This window comes from Leuresthes tenuis, unplaced genomic scaffold (assembly GCF_036924035.1).
Source record: "Leuresthes tenuis unplaced genomic scaffold, fLeuTen1.0.hap1 SCAF_36, whole genome shotgun sequence".
In the NCBI taxonomy this organism is placed as follows: Eukaryota; Metazoa; Chordata; class Actinopteri; order Atheriniformes; family Atherinopsidae; genus Leuresthes; species Leuresthes tenuis.
The window spans coordinates 698760-715614 of record NW_027325390.1 but is presented as its reverse complement, the minus strand read 5'-3'; positions in this window follow the sequence as shown (position 1 = coordinate 715614).

Here is a 16855-nt window from a genome sequence, read left to right as displayed (position 1 = left end):
TTTATCATGGACAAGAGACAGATCATTACCGTGAAACCAGAAACAGAGCATTATCGTGGACCAGAAACGGAACATTACCGTGAAACAGAAACAGAATATTATCGTGGACCAAAGACGGAACATTACCGTGAAACCTAAACAGAACATTATCGTTGACCAGAAACGGAACATTATCGTGAAACCTAACATTATCGTGGACCAGAAACACAACATTATCGTGGACCAGAAACGGAACATTACCGTGAAACAGAAACACAACATTATCGTGGACCAGAGACGGAACATTACCGTGAAACCGAACATTACCGTGGACCAGAGACAGAACATTACCGTGGACATGAAACGGAACATTACCGTGAAACAGAAACACAACATTATCGTGGACCAGAGACGGAACATTACCGTGAAACCGAACATTATCGTGGACCAGAGATCGAACATTATCGTGGACCAGAGACAGAACATTACCGTGAAACCGAACATTATCGTGGACCAGAGATCGAACATTATCGTGGACCAGAGACAGAACATTACCGTGGACCAGAAATGGAACATTACCGTGAAACCGAACATTATCGTGGACCAGAGACGGAACATTACCGTGAAACCGAACATTGTCGTCGACCAGAAATCGAACATTATCGTGGACCAGAAACAGAACATTATCGTGGATCAGAGACAGAACATTATCGTGGATCAGAGACAGAACATTACCGTGGACCAGAGACAGAACATTACCGTGGACCAGAAATGGAACATTACCGTGAAACCGAACATTACCATGGACCAGATACGGAACATTACTGTGGACCAGAGACAGAACATTATCGTGGACAAGAGACAGAACATTATCGTGGATCAGAGACAGAACATTATCGTGGATCAGAGACAGAACATTACCGTGGACCAGAGACAGAACATTACCGTGGACCAGAAATGGAACATTACCGTGAAACCGAACATTACCATGGACCAGAAACGGAACATTACCGTTGACCAGAGACAGAACATTACCTTGACACCAAAACAGAACATTATCATGGACCAGAAACGGAACATTATCGTGGACCAGAGACAGAACATTACCGTGAAACCTAAACAGAACATTATCGTGGACCAGAAACGGAACATTACCGTGAAACAGAAACATAACATTATCGTGTACCAGAAACGGAACATTACCGTGAAACAGAAACACAAAATTATCGTGTACCAGAAACGGAACATTACCGTGAAACAGAAACAGAACATTATCGTGGACCAAAGACGGAACATTATCGTGGACCAGAGACGGAACATTACCATCAAACAGAAACAGAACATTATCGTGGACCAAAGACGGAACATTATCGTGGACCAGAGACGGAACATTACCGTGAAACCGAACATTATCGTGGACCAGACAAAGAAAATTACCGTGGACCAGACACAGAAAATTACCGTGAAACCGAACATCATCGTGGACCAGAAACGGAACATTACCGTGAAACAGAAACACAAAATTATCGTGGACCAGAAACGGAACATTACCGTGATACAGATACAGAACATTATCGTGGACCAGAGATCGAACATTACCGTGGACCAGAGACACAATATTACCGTGGACCAGAGACAGAACATTACCGTGGACCAGAGACAGAACATTACCGTGGACCAGAGACAGAACATTACCGTGCACTAGAGACAGAACATTACTGTGGACCAGAGACCGAACTTTACCTTGAAACCGAACATTACCGTGGACCAGAGACAGAACATTATCATGGACCAGAGACAGAACATTACCGTGAAACAGAACATTATCATGGACCAGAAACGAAACATTATCGTGGACCAGAGACAGAACATTACCGTGAAACCGAAACAGAATATTATCGTGGACCAGAAATGGAACATTACCATGAAACAGAAACAGAACATTAGCGTGGACCAGAGACAGAACATTACCGTGAAACAGAAACACAACATTACCGTGGACCAGAGACAGAACATTACCGTGAAACGGAAACAGAACATTTCCGTGAAACCGAAACAGAATATTATCGTGGACCAGAAACGGAACATTATCATGGACCAGAGACAGAACATTATCGTGGACCAAAGACGGAACATTATCGTGGACCAGAGATGGAACATTACCGTGAAACCGAACATTATCGTGGACCAGAAACGGAACATTATCGTGAAACCGAACATTATCGTGGACCAGAAACGGAACATTACCGTGAAACAGAAACACAAAATTATCGTGGACCAGAAACGGAACATTACCGTGAAACAGAAACAGAATATTATCGTGGACCAAAGACGGAACATTATCGTGGACCAGAGACGGAACATTACCGTGAAACCGAACATTATCGTGGACCAGAAACTGAACATTACCGTGAAACAGAAACACAAAATTATCGTGGACCAGAAACGGAACATTACCGTGATACAGAAACAGAACATTACCGTGAAACCGAAACAGGACATTATCGTGGACCAGAGACGGAACATTACCGTGAAACCGAACATTATCTTGGACCAGAGATCGAACATTACCGTGGACCAGAGACAGAACATTATCGTGGACCAGAAACGGAACATTACCGTGAAACCAGAAACAGAGCATTATCGTGGACCAGAAACGGAACATTACCGTGAAACCTAAACAGAACATTATCGTTGACCAGAAACGGAACATTATCGTGAAACCTAACATTATCGTGGACCAGAAACACAACATTATCGTGGACCAGAAACGGAACATTACCGTGAAACAGAAACACAACATTATCGTGGACCAGAGACGGAACATTACCGTGAAACCGAACATTACCGTGGACCAGAGACAGAACATTACCGTGGACATGAAACGGAACATTACCGTGAAACAGAAACACAACATTATCGTGGACCAGAGACGGAACATTACCGTGAAACCGAACATTATCGTGGACCAGAGATCGAACATTATCGTGGACCAGAGACAGAACATTACCGTGAAACCGAACATTATCGTGGACCAGAGATCGAACATTATCGTGGACCAGAGACAGAACATTACCGTGGACCAGAAATGGAACATTACCGTGAAACCGAACATTATCGTGGACCAGAGACGGAACATTACCGTGAAACCGAACATTGTCGTCGACCAGAAATCGAACATTATCGTGGACCAGAGACAGAACATTATCATGGACCAGAAATGGAAGATTACCGTGAAACAGAAACAGAACATTAGCGTGGACCAGAGACAGAACATTACCGTGAAACAGAAACACAACATTACCGTGGACCAGAGACAGAACATTACCGTGAAACGGAAACAGAACATTTCCGTGAAACCGAAACAGAACATTATCGTGGACCAGAAACGGAACATTATCATGGACCAGAGACAGAACATTATCGTGGACCAAAGACGGAACATTATCGTGGACCAGAGATGGAACATTACCGTGAAACCGAACATTATCGTGGACCAGAAACGGAACATTATCGTGAAACCGAACATTATCGTGGACCAGAGACGGAACATTAACGTGAAACAGAAACAAAACATTACCGTGGACCAGAGACAGAACATTACCGTGAAACGGAAACCGAACATTACCGTGAAACTGAAACAGAACATTATCGTGGACCAGAAACGGAACATTACCGTGAAACAGAAACACAAAATTATCGTGGACCAGAAACGGAACATTACCGTGAAACAGAAACAGAATATTATCGTGGACCAAAGACGGAACATTATCGTGGACCAGAGACGGAACATTACCGTGAAACCGAACATTATCGTGGACCAGAAACGGAACATTACCGTGAAACAGAAACACAAAATTATCGTGGACCAGAAACGGAACATTACCGTGATACAGAAACAGAACATTACCGTGAAACCGAAACAGAACATTACTGTGGACCAGAGACAGAACATTATCGTGGACAAGAGACAGAACATTATCGTGGATCAGAGACAGAACATTATCGTGGATCAGAGACAGAACATTACCGTGGACCAGAGACAGAACATTACCGTGGACCAGAAATGGAACATTACCGTGAAACCGAACATTACCATGGACCAGAAACGGAACATTACCGTTGACCAGAGACAGAACATTACCTTGACACCAAAACAGAACATTATCATGGACCAGAAACGGAACATTATCGTGGACCAGAGACAGAACATTACCGTGAAACCTAAACAGAACATTATCGTGGACCAGAAACGGAACATTACCGTGAAACAGAAACATAACATTATCGTGTACCAGAAACGGAACATTACCGTGAAACAGAAACACAAAATTATCGTGTACCAGAAACGGAACATTACCGTGAAACAGAAACAGAACATTATCGTGGACCAAAGACGGAACATTATCGTGGACCAGAGACGGAACATTACCATCAAACAGAAACAGAACATTATCGTGGACCAAAGACGGAACATTATCGTGGACCAGAGACGGAACATTACCGTGAAACCGAACATTATCGTGGACCAGACAAAGAAAATTACCGTGGACCAGACACAGAAAATTACCGTGAAACCGAACATCATCGTGGACCAGAAACGGAACATTACCGTGAAACAGAAACACAAAATTATCGTGGACCAGAAACGGAACATTACCGTGATAGAGATACAGAACATTATCGTGGACCAGAGATCGAACATTACCGTGGACCAGAGACACAATATTACCGTGGACCAGAGACAGAACATTACCGTGGACCAGAGACAGAACATTACTGTGGACCAGAGACCGAACTTTACCTTGAAACCGAACATTACCGTGGACCAGAGACAGAACATTATCATGGACCAGAGACAGAACATTACCGTGAAACAGAACATTATCATGGACCAGAAACGAAACATTATCGTGGACCAGAGACAGAACATTACCGTGAAACCGAAACAGAATATTATCGTGGACCAGAAATGGAACATTACCATGAAACAGAAACAGAACATTAGCGTGGACCAGAGACAGAACATTACCGTGAAACAGAAACACAACATTACCGTGGACCAGAGACAGAACATTACCGTGAAACGGAAACAGAACATTTCCGTGAAACCGAAACAGAACATTATCGTGGACCAGAAACGGAACATTATCATGGACCAGAGACAGAACATTATCGTGGACCAAAGACGGAACATTATCGTGGACCAGAGATGGAACATTACCGTGAAACCGAACATTATCGTGGACCAGAAACGGAACATTATCGTGAAACCGAACATTATCGTGGACCAGAAACGGAACATTACCGTGAAACAGAAACACAAAATTATCGTGGACCAGAAACGGAACATTACCGTGAAACAGAAACAGAATATTATCGTGGACCAAAGACGGAACATTATCGTGGACCAGAGACGGAACATTACCGTGAAACCGAACATTATCGTGGACCAGAAACGGAACATTACCGTGAAACAGAAACACAAAATTATCGTGGACCAGAAACGGAACATTACCGTGATACAGAAACAGAACATTACCGTGAAACCGAAACAGGACATTATCGTGGACCAGAGACGGAACATTACCGTGAAACCGAACATTATCTTGGACCAGAGATCGAACATTACCGTGGACCAGAGACAGAACATTATCGTGGACCAGAAACGGAACATTACCGTGAAACCAGAAACAGAGCATTATCGTGGACCAGAAACGGAACATTACCGTGAAACCTAAACAGAACATTATCGTTGACCAGAAACGGAACATTATCGTGAAACCTAACATTATCGTGGACCAGAAACACAACATTATCGTGGACCAGAAACGGAACATTACCGTGAAACAGAAACACAACATTATCGTGGACCAGAGACGGAACATTACCGTGAAACCGAACATTACCGTGGACCAGAGACAGAACATTACCGTGGACATGAAACGGAACATTACCGTGAAACAGAAACACAACATTATCGTGGACCAGAGACGGAACATTACCGTGAAACCGAACATTATCGTGGACCAGAGATCGAACATTATCGTGGACCAGAGACAGAACATTACCGTGAAACCGAACATTATCGTGGACCAGAGATCGAACATTATCGTGGACCAGAGACAGAACATTACCGTGGACCAGAAATGGAACATTACCGTGAAACCGAACATTATCGTGGACCAGAGACGGAACATTACCGTGAAACCGAACATTGTCGTCGACCAGAAATCGAACATTATCGTGGACCAGAGACAGAACATTATCATGGACCAGAAATGGAAGATTACCGTGAAACAGAAACAGAACATTAGCGTGGACCAGAGACAGAACATTACCGTGAAACAGAAACACAACATTACCGTGGACCAGAGACAGAACATTACCGTGAAACGGAAACAGAACATTTCCGTGAAACCGAAACAGAACATTATCGTGGACCAGAAACGGAACATTATCATGGACCAGAGACAGAACATTATCGTGGACCAAAGACGGAACATTATCGTGGACCAGAGATGGAACATTACCGTGAAACCGAACATTATCGTGGACCAGAAACGGAACATTATCGTGAAACCGAACATTATCGTGGACCAGAGACGGAACATTACCGTGAAACAGAAACAAAACATTACCGTGGACCAGAGACAGAACATTACCGTGAAACGGAAACCGAACATTACCGTGAAACTGAAACAGAACATTATCGTGGACCAGAAACGGAACATTACCGTGAAACAGAAACACAAAATTATCGTGGACCAGAAACGGAACATTACCGTGAAACAGAAACAGAATATTATCGTGGACCAAAGACGGAACATTATCGTGGACCAGAGACGGAACATTACCGTGAAACCGAACATTATCGTGGACCAGAAACGGAACATTACCGTGAAACAGAAACACAAAATTATCGTGGACCAGAAACGGAACATTACCGTGATACAGAAACAGAACATTACCGTGAAACCGAAACAGAACATTATCGTGGACCAGAGATCGAACATTACCGTGGACCAGAGACAGAACATTATCGTGGACCAGAAACGGAACATTACCGTGAAACCGAAACAGAACATTATCGTGGACCAGAAACGGAATATTACCGTGGACCAGAGACAGAACATTACCTTGAAACCAAAACAGAACATTATCGTGGACCAGAAACGGAACATTATCGTGGACCAGAAATGGAACATTATCGTGAAACCGAACATTATCGTGGACCAGAAACACAACATTATCGTGGACCAGAAACGGAACATTACCGTGAAACAAAACACAACATTATCGTGGACCAGAGACGGAACATTACCGTGAAACCGAACATTACCGTGGACCAGAGACAGAACATTACCGTGGACATGAAACGGAACATTACCGTGAAACAGAAACACAACATTATCGTGGACCAGAGACGGAACATTACCGTGAAACCGAACATTATCGTGGACCAGAGATCGAACATTATCGTGGACCAGAGACAGAACATTACCGTGGACCAGAAATGGAACATTACCGTGAAACCGAACATTATCGTGGACCAGAGACGGAACATTACCGTGAAACCGAACATTGTCGTCGACCAGAAATCGAACATTATCGTGGACCAGAGACAGAACATTATCGTGGATCAGAGACAGAACATTATCGTGGATCAGAGACAGAACATTACCGTGGACCAGAGACAGAACATTACCGTGGACCAGAAATGGAACATTACCGTGAAACCGAACATTACCATGGACCAGATACGGAACATTACTGTGGACCAGAGACGGAACATTACCGTGGACCAGAACATTACCGTGGACCAGAACATTACCGTGAAACAGAACATTATCGTGGACCAGAGACGGAACATTACCGTGAAACCGAACATTATCGTAGACCAGAAATCGAACATTATCGTGGACCAGAGACAGAACATTACCGTGGACCAGAAATGGAACTTTACCTTGAAACCGAACATTACCGTGGACCAGAGACAGAACATTACCATGGACCAGAGACAGAAATTTACCGTGAAACAGAACATTATCATGGACCAGAAACGGAACATTACCGTGAAACAGAAACAGAACATTATCGTGGACCAGAAACGGAACATTACCGTGGACCAGAGACAGAACATTACCTTGACACCAAAACAGAACATTATCATGGACCAGAAAAGGAACATTATCGTGGACCAGAGACAGAACATTACCGTGAAACCTAAACAGAACATTATCGTGGACCAGAAACGGAACATTACCGTGAAACAGAAACATAACATTATCGTGTACCAGAAACGGAACATTACCGTGAAACAGAAACACAAAATTATCGTGGACCAGAAACGGAACATTACCGTGAAACAGAAACAGAACATTATCGTGGACCAAAGACGGAACATTATCGTGGACAAGAGATGGAACATTACCATCAAACAGAAACAGAACATTATCGTGGACCAAAGACGGAACATTATCATGGACCAGAGACGGAACATTACCGTGAAACCGAACATTATCGTGGACCAGACACAGAACATTACCGTGGACCAGACATAGAAAATTACCGTGAAACCGAACATCATCGTGGACCAGAAACGGAACATTACCGTGAAACAGAAACACAAAATTATCGTGGACCAGAAGCGGAACATTACCGTGGACCAGAGACACAATATTACCGTGGACCAGAGACAGAACATTACCGTGGACCAGAGACAGAACATTACCGTGGACCAGAGACAGAACATTACCGTGCACCAGAGACAGAACATTACTGTGGACCAGAGACCGAACTTTACCTTGAAACCGAACATTACCGTGGACCAGAGACAGAACATTACCATGGACCAGAGACAGAACATTACCATGGACCAGAGACAGAACATTACCGTGAAACAGAACATTATCATGTACCAGAAACGAAACATTATCGTGGACCAGAGACAGAACATTACCGTGAAACCGAAACAGAACATTATCGTGTACCAGAAACGGTTCATTACCGTGAAACAGAAATAGAACATTAGCGTGGACCAGAGACAGAATATTACCGTGAACCAGAGACAGAACATTACCGTGAAACAGAAACACAACATTACCGTGGACCAGAGACAGAACATTACCGTGAAACGGAAACAGAACATTACCGTGAAACCGAAACGGAACATTATCATGGACCAGAGACAGAACATTATCGTGGACCAAAGACGGAACATTATCGTGGACCAGAGACGGAACATTACCGTGAAACCGAACATTATCGTGGACCAGAAACGGAACATTATCGTGAAACCGAACATTATCGTGGACCAGAGACGGAACATTACCGTGAAACCGAACATTACCGTGGACCAGAGACAGAACATTACCGTGGACCAGAGACAGAACATTACCATGAAACCGAAACAGAACATTATCGTGGACATGAAACGGAACATTACCGTGAAACAGAAACACAACATTATCGTGGACCAGAGACGGAACATTACCGTGAAACCGAACATTATCGTGGACCAGAGATCGAACATTATCGTGGACCAGAGACAGAACATTACCGTGAAACCGAACATTATCGTGGACCAGAGATCGAACATTATCGTGGACCAGAGACAGAACATTACCGTGGACCAGAAATGGAACATTACCGTGAAACCGAACATTATCGTGGACCAGAGACGGAACATTACCGTGAAACCGAACATTGTCGTCGACCAGAAATCGAACATTATCGTGGACCAGAGACAGAACATTATCGTGGATCAGAGACAGAACATTATCGTGGATCAGAGACAGAATATTACCGTGGACCAGAGACAGAACATTACCACGGACCAGAAATGGAACATTACCGTAAAACCGAACATTACCATGGACCAGATACGGAACATTATTGTGGACCAGAGACGGAACATTACCGTGGACCAGAACATTACCGTGGACCAGAACATTACCGTGAAACAGAACATTATCGTGGACCAGAGACGAAACATTACCGTGAAACCGAACATTATCGTAGACCAAAAATCGAACATTATCGTGGACCAGAGACAGAACATTACCGTGGACCAGAAATGGAACTTTACCTTGAAACCGAACATTACCGTGGACCAGAGACAGAACATTACCATGGACCAGAGACAGAAATTTACCGTGAAACAGAACATTATCATGGACCAGAAACGGAACATTACCGTGAAACAGAAACAGAACATTATCGTGGGCCAGAAACGGAACATTACCGTGAAACCGAAACAGAACATTATCGTGGACCAGAAACGGAACATTACCGTGGACCAGAGACAGAACATTACCTTGACACCAAAACAGAACATTATCATGGACCAGAAACGGAACATTATCGTGGACCAGAGACAGAACATTACCGTGAAACCTAAACAGAACATTATCGTGGACAAGAAACGGAACATTACCGTGAAACAGAAACAGAACATTATCGTGGACCAAAGACGGAACATTATCGTGAAACAGAAACACAAAGTTATCGTGGACCAGAAACGGAACATTACCGTGAAACAGAAACAGAACATTATCGTGGACCAAAGACGGAACATTATCGTGGACCAGAGACGGAACATTACCGTGAAACCGAACATTATCGTGGACCAGACACAGAACATTACCGTGGACCAGACACAGAAAATTACCGTGAAACCGAACATCATCGTGGACCAGAAATGGAACATTACCGTGAAATAGAAACACAAAATTATCGTGGACCAGAAACGGAACATTACCGTGATACAGATACAGAACATTATCGTGGACCAGAGATCGAACATTACCGTGGACCAGAGACACAATATTACCGTGGACCAGAGACAGAACATTACCTTGAAACCAAAACAGAACATTATCGTGGACCAGAAACGGAACATTATCGTGGACGAGAAACGGAACATTATCGTGGACCAGAGAGAGAACATCACCGTGAAACCGAAACAGAACATTATCGTGGACCAGAACCGGAACATTATCGTGGACCAGAGACAGAACATTATCGTGGATCAGAGACAGAACATTATCGTGGACCAGAGAGAGAACATCACCGTGAAACCGAAACAGAACATTATCGTGGACCAGAACCGGAACATTATCGTGGACCAGAGACAGAAAATTTTCGTGGATCAGAGACAGAACATTATCGTGGACCAGAGACGGAACATTATCATGGAACAGAGACAGAACATTATCGTGGACCAAAGACGGAACATTATCGTGGACCAGAGACTGAACATTATCTTGAAACCGAACATTATCGTGGACCAGAAACACAACATTATCGTGGACCAGAAACGGACCATTACCGTGAAACAGAAACACAAAATTATCGTGGACCAGAAACGGAACATTACCGTGATACAGAAACAGAACATTATCGTGGACCAGAGACGGAACATTACCGTGAAACCCAGAATTACCGTGAAACCAAAACAGAAAACTACCGTGGACCAGAGACCGAACATTACCGTGAAACCGAAACAGAACATTATCATGGACATGAAATGGAACATTACCGTGAAACAGAAACACAACATTATCGTGGACATGAAACGGAACATTACCGTGAAACAGAAACACAACATTATCGTGGACCAGAGACGGAACATTACCGTGAAACCGAACATTATCGTGGACCAGAGATAGAACTTTATCGTGGACCAGAGACAGAACATTACCGTGGACCAGAAATGGAACATTACCGTGAAACCGAACATTATCGTGGACCAGAGATAGAACTTTATCGTGGACCAGAGACAGAACATTACCGTGGACCAGAAATGGAACATTACCGTGAAACCGAACATTATCGTGGACCAGAGACGGAACATTACCGTGAAACCGAACATTATCGTCGACCAGAAATCGAACATTATCGTGGACCAGAGACAGAACATTACCGTGGACCAGAAATGGAACATTACCGTGAAACCGAACATTACCATGGACCAGATACGGAACATTACTGTGGACCAGAACATTACCATGAAACCGAACATTATCGTCAAACCGAACATTATCGTGGACCAGAGACCGAACATTATCGTGGATCAGAGACAGAACATTCTCGTGGACCAGAGACGGAACATTATCGTGGACCAGAGACAGAACATTACCGTGAAACCTAAACAGAACATTATCGTTGACCAGAGACGGAACATTATCGTGAGACCTAACATTATTGTGGACCAGAAACGGAAAATTACCGTGAAACAGAAACACAACATTATCGTGGACCAGAGACGGAACATTACCGTGAAACCGAACATTACCGTGGACCAGAGACAGAACATTACCGTGGACCAGAGACAGAACATTACCGTGAAACCGAAACAGAACATTATCGTGGACATGAAACGGAACATTACCGTGAAACAGAAACACAACATTATCGTGGACATGAAACGGAACATTACCGTGAAACAGAAACACAACATTATCGTGGACCAGAGACGGAACATTACCGTGAAACCGAACATTATCGTGGACCAGAGATCGAACTTTATCGTGGACCAGAGACAGAACATTACCATGGACCAGAAATGGAACATTACCGTGAAACATAACATTATCGTGGACCAGAGACGGAACATTACCGTGAAACCGAACATTATCGTCGACCAGAAATCGAACATTATCGTGGACCAGAGACAGAACATTACCTTGGACCAGAAATGGAACATTACCGTGAAACCGAACATTACCATGGACCAGATACGGAACATTACTGTGGACCAGAACATTACCGTGAAACCGAACATCATCGTCAAACCGAACATCATCGTCAAACCGAACATTATCGTGGACCAGAGACCGAAGATTACGGTGAAACCGAACATCACCGTGGACCAGAGACCGAACATTACCGTGAAACCCAAGATTACAGTGAAACCAAAACAGAAAACTACCGTGGACCAGAGACAGAACATTACCGTGAAACCGAAACATAACATTATCGTGGACATGAAACGGATCATTACCGTGAACTATAAACACAACATTATCGTGGACATGAAACGGAACATTACCGTGAAACAGAAACACAACATTATCATGGACCAGAGACGGAACATTACCGTGATACCGAACATTATCGTGGACCAGAGATCGAACTTTATCGTGGACCAGACACAGAACATTACCGTGGACCAGAAATGGAACATTACCGTGAAACCGAACATTATCGTGGACCAGAGACGGAACATTACCGTGAAACCGAACATTATCGTCGACCAGAAATGGAACATTATCGTGGACCAGAGACAGAACATTACCGTGGACCAGAAATGGAACATTACCGTGAAACCGAACATTACCATGGACCAGATACGGAACATTACTGTGGACCAGAACATTACCGTGAAACCGAACATTATCGTCAAACCGAACATTATCGTGGACCAGAGACCGAACATTATCGTGAAACCGAACATTACCGTGGACCAGAGACCGAACATTACCGTGAAACCCAACATTACCGTGAAACCAAAACAGAACATTAGCGTGGACCAGAGACAGAACATTACCGTGAACCAGAGACAGAACATTACCGTGAAACAGAAACACAACATTACCGTGGACCAGAGACAGAACATTAACGTGAAACGGAAAACAGAACATTACCGTGAAACCGAAACAGAACATTATGGTGGACCAGAAACGGAACATTATCATGGAAAAGAGACAGAACATTATCGTGGACCAAAGACGGAACATTATCGTGGACCAAAGACGGAACATTATCGTGGACCAGAGACGGAACATTACCGTGAAACCGAACATTATCGTGGACCAGAAACGGAACATTATCTTGAAACCGAACATTATCGTGGACCAGAGACGGAACATTACCATGAAACAGAAACAAAACATTACCGTGGACCAGACACAGAACATTACCGTGAAACGGAAACAGAACATTACCGTGAAACTGAAACAGAACATTATCGTGGACCAGAAACGGAACATTATCATGGACCAGAGACAGAACATTACCTTGAAACCGAAACAGAACATTATCGTGGACCAGAAACGGAACATTACCGTGAAACAGAAACACAAAATTATCGTGGACCAGAAACGGAACATTACCGTGAAACAGAAACAGAATATTATCGTGGACCAAAGACGGAACATTATCATTAACCAGAGACGGAACATTACCGTGAAACCGAACGTTATCGTGGACCAGACACAGAACATTACCGTGGACCAGAGACAGAACATTACCGTGAAACCGAACATTATCGTGGACCAGAAACGGAACATTACCGTGATACAGAAACAGAACATTACCGTGAAACCGAAACAGAACATTATCGTGGACCAGAAACGGAACATTACCGTGAAACGGAACATTATCATGGAACAGAGACAGAACATTATCGTGGACCAAAGACGGAACATTATCGTGGAGCAGAGACGGAACATTACCGTGAAACCGAACATTATCGTGGACCAGAAACGGAACATTATCGTAAAACCGAACATTATCGTGGACCAGAGACGGAACATTACCGTGAAACAGAAACAAAACATTACCGTGGACCAGAGACAGAACATTACCGTGAAACGGAAAACAGAACATTACCGTGAAACTGAAACAGAACATTATCGTGGACCAGAAACGGAACATTATCATGGAACAGAGACAGAACATTACCGTGAAACCAAAACAGAAGATTATCTGGGAGCAGAAACGGAACATTACCGTGAAACAGAAACACAAAATTATCGTGGACCAGAAACGGAACATTACCGTGAAACAGAAACAGAATATTATCGTGGACCAAAGACGGAACATTATCATGGACCAGAGACGGAACATTACCGTGAAACCGAACATTATCGTGGACCTGAAACGGAACATTACCGTGATACAGAAACAGAACATTACCGTGAAACCGAAACAGAACATTATCGTGGACCAGAGACGGAACATTACCGTGAAACGGAACATTATCGTGGACCAGAGATCGAACATTACCGTGGACCAGAGACAGAACATTACCGTGGACCAGAGACAGAACATTACCGTGGACCAGAGACAGAACATTACCGTGGACCAGAGACAGAACATTACTGTGGACCAGAGACCGAACTTTACCTTGAAACAGAACATTATCGTGGACCAGAAACGGAACATTACCGTGAAACAGAAACATAACATTATCGTGTACCAGAAACGGAACATTACCGTGAAACAGAAACACAAAATTATCGTGGACCAGAAACGGAACATTATCGTGTAACCGAACATTATCGTGGACCAGAGACGGAACATTACCGTGAAACAGAAACAAAACATTACCGTGGACCAGAGACAGAACATTACCGTGAAACGGAAACAGAACATTACCGTGAAACTGAAACAGAACATTATCGTGGACCAGAAACGGAACATTATCATGGACCAGAGACAGAACATTACCGTGAAACCGAAACAGAACATTATCGTGGACCAGAAACGGAACATTACCGTGAAACAGAAACACAAAATTATCGTGGACCAGAAACGGAACATTATCGTGTAACCGAACATTATCGTGGACCAGAGACGGAACATTACCGTGAAACAGAAACAAAACATTACCGTGGACCAGAGACAGAACATTACCGTGAAACGGAAACAGAACATTACCGTGAAACTGAAACAGAACATTATCGTGGACCAGAAATTGAACATTATCATGGACCAGAGACAGAACATTACCGTGAAACCGAAACAGAACATTATCGTGGACCAGAAACGGAACATTACCGTGAAACAGAAACACAAAATTATCGTGGACCAGAAACGGAACATTACCGTGAAACAGAAACAGAATATTATCGTGGACCAAAGACGGAACATTATCGTGGACCAGAGACGGAACATTACCGTGAAACCGAACGTTATCGTGGACCAGACACAGCACAATACCGTGGACCAGAGACAGAACATTACCGTGAAACCGAACATTATCGTGGACCAGAAACGGAACATTACCGTGAAACAGAAACACAAAATTATCGTGGACCAGAAACGGAACATTACCGTGATACAGAAACAGAACATTACCGTGAAACCGAAACAGAACATTATCGTGTACCAGAGACGCAACATTACCGTGAAACCGAACATTATCTTGGACCAGAGATCGAACATTACCGTGGACCAGAGACAGAACATTACCGTGGACCAGAGACAGAACATTACCGTGGACCAGAGACAGAACATTACCGTGGACAAGAGACAGAACATTACTGTGGACCAGAGATCGAACTTTATCGTGGACCAGAGACAGAACATTACCATGGACCAGAGACAGAACATTACCGTGAAACAGAACATTATCATGGACCAGAAACGGAACATTACCGTGAAACAGAAACAGAACATTATCGTGGACCAGAAACGGAACATTACCGTGAAACCGAAACAGAACATTATCGTGGACCAGAAACGGAACATTACCGTGGACCAGAGACAGAACATTACCATGGACCAGAGACAGAACATTACCGTGAAACAGAACGTTACCATGGACCAGAAACGGAACATTACCGTGAAACAGAAACACAACATTATCGTGGACCAGAAACGGAACATTACCGTGAAACCGAAACAAAACATTATCGTGGACCAGAAACGGAATATTACCGTGGACCAGAGACAGAACATTACCTTGAAACCAAAACAGAACATTATCGTGGACCAGAAACGGAACATTATCGTGGACCAGAAACGGAACATTATCGTGGACCAGAGACAGAACATTATCGTGGATCAGAGACACAACATTATCGTGGATCAGAGACAAAACATTACCGTGGACCAGAGACAGAACATTACTGTGGACCAGAGACCG